The sequence below is a fragment of the Macrobrachium nipponense genome, chromosome 12 (genome assembly GCF_015104395.2).
Source record: "Macrobrachium nipponense isolate FS-2020 chromosome 12, ASM1510439v2, whole genome shotgun sequence".
In the NCBI taxonomy this organism is placed as follows: Eukaryota; Metazoa; Arthropoda; class Malacostraca; order Decapoda; family Palaemonidae; genus Macrobrachium; species Macrobrachium nipponense.
In genome coordinates, this window is record NC_087205.1 from 52,336,698 (window position 1) to 52,345,534 (window position 8,837).

Consider the following 8,837-nt stretch of genomic DNA (forward strand, 5'->3'; position numbering starts at 1 on the left):
TTTGATGGTTTACTAGTATTCATAATTCCTGTTCTAACAAGAGTCTTGCTGAGGTCATTCTGTGCATTGATTCTCTGAATGGGCTCTGAAAAGCTAATCATCCAAATACAGGGAGATTCTCACCCCCTGTATGTGTAGCCACTTTGCAATGGGAGCCATCAACTCTGGTGAAAACCTGAGGTGCTATCGAAAGACCGAAGCAAAGAGCACAAAATTGATAAACCTTTCCCATGAACACAAACCTGAGATACTTCTTCAAGCTGGGATGAATAGGAACATGGAAATAAACGTCTGCAGGTCTAAGGATGTCATCCAATCTACTAGGCAAATGGACAATAGGTTTGATTGGTTTGTTTCCATCTTGAATTCTGTCTTCAATATGAAGATGTTGAGAGAACTGACATCCAAGACAGGCCTCCAACAAACTGATGACTTGGGTTTGTTTGTATGGTGTTTTTTCGTTGCATGGAACCAGTGGTTATTCAGCAACAGGACCAACAGCTTTACGTGACTTCCGAACCACGTCAAGAGTGAACTTCTATCACCAGAAATGCACATCTCTCACTCCTCAATGGAATGGCTGAGAATCGAACCCGCGACCACCGAGGTGAAGCGCAAACACCAAACCAACCACGCCACTGAGGCGCTCCTGATGAATTGGGGACCACCTTACAGACCTTACAGACCTTACATCTTGTTCGGGTTGCCCCAGGTCCCTCAGTGTGAGGCACCTCTAGTGTCTACCAGAGAGTTGCTAGTACATCTTCCGGTATATTTTGCATCTTCCAATCTTGGATGGTCTGGGATGCAGTTTAGATATTTGTCGAGCTTATTCTTAAAAACACATCTACGCTCACATCCTGATATATTCCTCAGGATGAGCTGGCAACGCATTGAATAGACGCTGCATTATCGATGCTGGTGCGTAGTGGATTAATGTCCTGTGTGCTTTCCTTATTTTTCCTGGTATAGTTTTGGGGCACTATTAATCTACCTCTGCTTGCTCTTTCTGATATTTTTAGTTCCATATATTTTCTGCTATTCCTTCTATCTGTTTCCATGCCTGAATTATCATGTAGCGTCTTCTCCTTTCTAGACTATATAATTTTAAGAATTGTAGTCTTTCCCAGTAGTCTAGGTCCTTAACTTCTTCTATTCTAGCTGTAAATGACCTTTGTACACTCTCTATTTGTGCAATATCCTTTGATAGTGTGGGTACCATATCATATTGCAATATTCAAGTGGGACTACGAACATATGTTTTATACAGCATAATCATGTGTTCAGCTTTTCTTGTTTTGAAGGCCGTAACAACATTCCCATTTTTGCTTTACATTTTGCCAACAGAGTTGCTATTTGATCATTGCATAACATGTTCCTATTCATCATCACACCAAGGTCTTTAACTGCTTCCTTATTTGTGATGGTCTCATTATTAGGTCCCTTATATGCATTATAGCTTTCTTTCTCTGTCTCCATAATTTATTGATTCAAATTTATCAGAGTTAAATACCATCCTATTTACCTCTGCCCAATCATATACTTTGTTAAGGTCTCTTTGTAGAGCGTTCCTATCTTCATCACAAGTAATTTCTCTACTTATTCTTGTGTCATCTGCGAAAACTACTCCTACCGAATCTTTAACATTATTGTCTATGTCTTTCAATCATAATAACAAACAGTATTGCAGCTAAACACCGTACTTGCGGCACACCGGATATTACCTTGGCTTCATCCGATTTCTCGTCGTTTGCAATAACTATCTGTTTCTGTTGTGTAAAAATTCTTTTAACCATCTTCCTACTTTATCCACGATATTGTGTTTTCTAATTTTCTTCGCTAATATATTATAGGTCTACTTTATCAAAAGCTTTTGCAAAGTCTAAATAAAACCACATCTGTTTCATTTTCCGCTTTTCATCATAGTTTTTGAATATGTGTTTTCACGGTGGACTAACAGTTGGGTTTGTGTACTTTTTCCACCGGGTACGAAACCATGTTGTCCTTTATAAACAAATTAATTTTTTATTAAATGTTTCAAATATATTTTTCTTCATTACCCTTTCATACACTTTCTAATATGTGATGTTAGACTCACAGGCCTATAATTACTTGCCTCTAGTCTTGATCCACTTTTGAAAGTAGGGTAATATATGCTATTTGTGCTCATCATATATCTTGCCTGTATCTACACTTTGTCTTAATAATATTGCAAGTGGCTTTGCGATAGAATGAACTACTTTCTTTAACAAAATAGCAGGAATTCCATCAGGCCCTGCAGCAGCTCCATTTTTAATTTCATTAATAGCCTGCACAATATCAGCTTCATTAATATCTATGTCAGCTAAATATTCACTATTTTCATCCCTTACTTCTATATCATTATCTCATTATCTAGGGGTGAATTACTCTCTTATATCGTTCTGCCAGTATGTTGCAAATTTCCTTTTTTTCATTCGTTAATCTCCCTTCAATTATCAGAGGGCCTATTTATATTTCTTCTTTTTTATTCATCTTCTTCGCATATGAGTTATAATAGTTTGGGGTTTGCTTGATATTTAATAGGGTTTTTTTCTTCCATGTCCCGTTTTTCATTTTCTTTTGATTGTATAATCTTGTGTCGCATTTTCTATCTTACTTTTTAGTTCTATAACTTTCCATGCATTTTTTTCTTTTGCAAGGACCTTTTTTGTTTTTTCCACTTTCTGATTTTTCTGGAACAAGATCCTTCTGTCTCTTGGTATGCATGAATGATGTTTACTTTTCTTCTTCGGTATATATTTTCACTATTATCTCCAATATTTTATATAATACTCCGTATTTACCCTTATGTCATCACTTACGAAAATGTTATCCCAATCTTGTTTAATTCTTCATTAATTTCTGACCATTTTATATTTTTACTGTAGAAGTTGTATTTTCCATATCCTTCCCACTTTTTCATTTCTTGCTTATCTCTATTTCACTTGCTTTGGAATGAACTGTTAATTCTATGACATTTATGGTCTGAAATACTCGCATTATAAACTATTATTTCTTTAACATAATTCATCTCGTTCACAAATACTAGGTCTAAAGTATTTTCTTTCTTGTTGGCAGGTGATTTATTTGTTGAATGTTGTATTCTAGTAGCATATCTAATAGCTTTTCAAATTGCCTCTATCTTCTGCACTACTATTACTCTCTTTTTTATATGTATAAGTACAACCACAATCTCCTATTCTGTTCTTTCCATTCTACGAAAGGAAAGTTGAAGTCACCAGATAGGAGAATAGTCCAGTCCTTGTGATTTCTACATATATCATCCAATTTTTCAATTATTATGTCAAACTCTTTAGTATTAGGAGGTCTATATATTACTATGTTCATCAATTTTTCAGATTCAAATTCTACCGCTATTAGTTCACATTCTGAGTTACTATATTTCTCATATATTTTTCCTTGTTTTTTGTCTTCCCATATATTGCGGTTCCCCTTGATTCCTATTTTTTCTATCTGATCTATAAGTTTGGAACCCTTTTATTTGATCATCATTCCCAGTCTCTTGGGAATACCAGGTTTCACTTATATTCATTATATCTATTTTCTTTTCATTTTGGGTTAGTTCTTCTAAGTACTCTATTTTTCTTTTTGAGTTACTCGTAACTAAACCCTGCGCATTCATCACTATGATGGTTTGCGTGAGTCTTTTTCCTTCATATTTAATACTGATAGTAATAAGGATTTTCCCATGTCTCTTTCCTGTTCTGGTATGGGTTCTTTTTTTCATTTCCAGAAATTCTGACATTAAAAATCCAACTTTTCCATAATATTTGATCTTCCTCATCATAATTATTAATTTTGTGTCTGAATCTGCAATTTTCTCCGTTTCTGCAATATCCTCTTGCATAATAAATACAGTTATTATCTCTTGAGTAGAATTTCGGAGCTGATGCTTTGAAATTTTTTGCTGACACCTCTGCATATCTCATTGGTGGTTTGCTTTTCTCTCTTTTACCTGATATTCTTGATTTCTCTCTTTATTGTTTCTTTCTTATTTTGGATTTTATTACTTGGTTGGTTATTTATTTGATTATGATTCATGGCTACAGGGTGCATATATTTGCATTTTTTGTCGAACTTACATCCTTTTCCTTCTTTTAGGTTTTTTACATATTTTTGGATGCAGATCTCTGCAATCATCCCCTATATCCATCTAAGTATGCACATTTACCATATATCATAAGTTTTGACATATCTTAGGATGTTTGTAGTAACATCTTTCTCCAAATCTGCAATTCCCTCTTTTCAAAAGGTTGCAGATTTGTCTTTCTTGTCTATTTTTTCCTCTTTCCCGTCATTGTATAGATCTGGGTAGAGCCTCTTCGGGATTTGCTTTTCTGTTGTCATATCGTAATTTATTTCTTCGTAGGTATGCTGCTTTATTGCCTCATATGTAGTATCAATGAGTATCTCTGCATCCATACTTTTATCTTGTTCTTGGTTTTCCTTATTTTTTTCTGTCATTTCATTTTTGTTTACTTCTCTTCCGTTTCCTCTTCTTCTTTTTCTTATTCTTCTTCCTCCTTCCTCTTCTTCTTATCCTCAACTATTTGTACATTCAATCTTGATTAATAACATTGTCTATCCATGATAGACATGTTGAACAAAAAATTCTTGTATCTTTTCTCAAATTTGTATTACCTCAGCACACTGTGGATGGGTCGGAATGTTGCATGCAGCACATTTTCTGATTAGGTTTTTGTGGATTGACTATGCTATACCAAACCTTACACAGTTTGCATGCTTTTGGCATTCTTTTTCCTAATGCATCAATTAGTATATTCACAAGATTTACCTTATTCATTTTCTTTGTCGGAATATGTTGGTTTATGTATATTTTCTTTATGAGTCTCTTGACCACTGGATTTTATTTGGAACTTCTTCAATTATTTTCAAGATGTTTCATTAGATTTGTTCCAGTTTGAAGGATTATATCCTTCTAATATATCTATGAATGCTTTTGTATCTTTTTGGTTAGGACTGTTGCTGATTTCATAGATGAGAAATGCCAGTTCCCTTCCTGCTACCTCATCGTATTGTGAATCTGCTAAGCACGCCAAATTACGCCACCTTTTCCCGCAGTTGGAACTTACTGCCATCTTGTTCTGATTTATTTAGTATTACACTTGATAAACTAACTTAGAAGACGCTTTATCCTACTATTTTCACACTAATCTTATCACCGATAGTTCACGAACACTTCTAGATATTTTCTCAAATTCTAGTCGTATGTTAAACTTGTGATATCTGTTGATTATTGTGACTTCACGCGGGTACGTCTCACCAAGCAAGATGGCTACTACGAACGGATGGTTGTAAAAACCTGGAGAATTAAGGTCATGCACTGGCTAAAGTGGCCCCTTTTCTTAAGAGACTCACTTCTTCTGCATGCACCAAAAACTTCTCTGACCCTTGCGAGTAAAACAGTCAAGACGACTGGCATGTTGACTAAGGGAAGCATTTTCTGGAAGGGGATGATAAATCCTTCTTACAGAACCTTCAATATCCAAGCCTTTGCTCTTTTCCTGCCAAATCTCCCAAAATGAAAGAAGTCTGGCTCTGACTTGAGCACAGAGGACGGACTCCTCACTTGTGAGAGGAGCCTTTAGCAGAGGTCCTTATGACTGCTTTTAGGCAAAACGAGTACTTGCTCTGAAATGGAGAAGGAACTTGGTCTAGACCTAAAGGGCTGTGGCTTCAAAGGAAGAGACTGCTTCGAACTCGCAGCAGGCATCTCTTTAGGTCTCTTGGTGGATTGAGCAAGAAGATCCTGGGTGCTTTTCTTCAGAAACTCGGAAGCTATGTCGAGGGCTGTCGTCTGTGATGGAATATCATTATAATTATTTGCTTGTTTGTATGATTATTATCATTATTATATGAACCTGTATTTCTAAAACATATTTAGCATATATGTTGTGTTAGGAATACATAAATGCAAGTATTCATGTTTATTGGAGCACAGGGAATATTATGTAGCATTTATATAATTTTATGTGGCATCCAGATCATATTGTCTTTGTCAGGTATCACCGCAGTCAGTCTTGTCCGTACCCCGCCACTGTTCACAGCTCCTCCAGTGTATTAAGTTTATGTTGATTATTTTCACGTATTATATGGCTACGCAAGTGCTTCAGTGAAAACCTATAATAACTATCTGTTGAATGATGACCAAAGAGTCTGGTAAAAAAATGGTGTCTTTTATCCAGCAGAGAATGTGTATGAGCACCAGAGCTCCTTCTTCTTCAGAGAACCTAGCATATAAAGGGAAGCTAGTTCATGGGAGCCGTCTGTGATTACCCTATCAATACAGAATAAAACTCCAACCAGTCCAACAAACATTCTTGGGGCAGACCAAGCAAGATCTAATTTTGCAGGCCAAAGCACCCACAGCCCAATCAAAAAAATTCATCACTTCGAACACATTAAAGATGTCCTTGAGTAGAGTGCAAGTTCTGAGGCTGAAAACAAAATCTTGGCCGACGAGAAAGCAGAGCACCTGGCCAAATCCACTACTCCCAAGAAGTCTCCCTGGGAAGAGGCACAGATTCCCAAGGGAAGCACCTCTTTAGTGGCATACAAGAGATACCTCCATCTCAAAATCCTAGAGGGAGGAAAACTAAAAGAGGTTCTACCTTGATCCCTCTTTTCTGCTAGCCACACTTTTATGTCTTCAAATGCCTTTTTTGCTGAAGAAGAAAACACCATCTTCAAGATGTTGGAGAAAGCAGACGAAGGCATATCCATCACTAACGTTGACATGGGCGACGAAGGAGATAGTATAGGCAAAAAGAAGGCTGGATAAGAAGCCAACAGGAACTTCATTAAGGCGACATAAACTGAATGGAAGCTTGGTCCTCTGCCTCTTCCTCTTCTGATGAAACAGGAGAAAGATCCACAGGCGCTTGAGTTGTGTCTGCAACCTGGGGAGTCAAGAGCTACAAAGGGCATCTGAAGAAGTTCCGCACACGAGGATGCTTGAAGTGTCTCAGCCACTACTGGCACTTGAGATGAAGCAGGCACTAGAGAAGTTGTGAGCACTTGAGGCACTGAGGGAGCATTAATAAGTAAAGCCAAAATGTTGTCCAGTTTCAGCTGATTACGGTCCACTTTGGTTGAAACAACGGGAGTTACCATAGGGGGAGGAGGCACCACTGGCCACTCAGGCACTGCACCTTGCTGTGACTCCATACCAGCAGGCGCTACTTGTCGCTTCTTGACAGAAGAGAGATCTGGCGACAATGGGCCCTTAACTGCTTCCGACATTGCGGGTGCCTCAGGAGCAACAGGTCGCCTGGGGGGAACCATCACCTTCTGAGAGGCAATCAGAAGAAAAAAGCTCCGGACTGTCCCAATGGCTGTAAGATAGGCACGGAGCTCTAGACCTCTTTCCAGGAACCACAGGTGGCACCGCTACGTCCGTAGAGGCCCTCTTAAGAGGCTGAGACTTACTGCTTAAGCACCACTGACGATGACAACAAGGAGAGGAGTCTTGATAACTTATTCACTTCCAAAGAGAGGACTTTCCAGCGGTTCTCTGTCGCAACCTGGGAAACTACAACAGGTTGAACTGAGGGAGCAACTACTCGTGGGCAGATCCCACCAACCTCCCTTGGGCTACCAGTTTGATTCCTCCCATATACTGGGGAGTATACCAGTGACCTTTGCCTAGTAGAGTCAGTGGGATGAACAGCCACCTCCTCCACTAACACTGCACTGTCACCTTTTGCCTTGTCCATCAGGACTTTCACTGGTTAACCAAGCCGTTCCATCGTCTGAACTAACAGAGAAAAAAATTGTTCAAGCTTTTCTTCTAGACTGGCAATGGGATTAGGATTGGAAATGAGGAGCCTGAAACTTGAGAAGGTGGTACAGCAAGATAACTGGGAACTGGAGCTAGAGAAATAACAGGAACATTCGAACCCGATGATACCTGACTAGCGCATTTTGAACGAGCGCTGGCTAAAGCCTTTCTTTTCCTATCTATATCCAATTTTCTTAAATGAGATTCTAAGTTCCTTCATGATCTCTCATGCCAATCTGCACACTCATTACACCTTACATCCATAGAGTATACTTGCACACGACATGATGAGCACAAGTTATGTGTATCATAAGTCTCTTTAGTCAATCTAGTCTTACAACCATTCACATAAAACCTAATGCTAACAACACCAGAGTCCAACATTTTGAAGAGACAAGTCAGTAATTAAGTCCAAAAAACTATCTAGTTCTTTAGTAACAAGAACCTAAAACTAAATAGATATCGCCAAATCGGCCAACGTAATGTAAATAATACTTCACCAAATGCTGAAAAAACAAAGGGAAAGTCCAGAATTCCAGAATTAACTGCAGCTAACAACCAGTCTGTAGCCTTCAGCCAGCAGAAACAAACTGACCTCTTTGCCAAGTGATTCCTCTCTTACCCCAAATGTGGGCAGGGTCATTGTGACCTAGCCAGAACAGAGCAGAAAATTAGTGCAATCCGCAAATTAAGAAATTAACTACTGGGTGGGTGAAACTTTTGCTATACAATTAATGGTAAGTCCCACAATTAAAAACTATTATTGTTTTTCATAACTAATAACATGCATCTCTGCCTATTATGCTACACAAAAATAAATGAAGAACCCAATTATTACATGTCGCCTGAAAGTTAACATTATTTTTTCAAATCCTTGTAACAAAATATGATTTGCCTCTGGTGTAGGAAATCCTCAAAAAACAAAAATTTTCCAGCTTCAATAAATAATAATATTGACGGTAAATCAATGTATAGCATAGGGATAAAAACAACC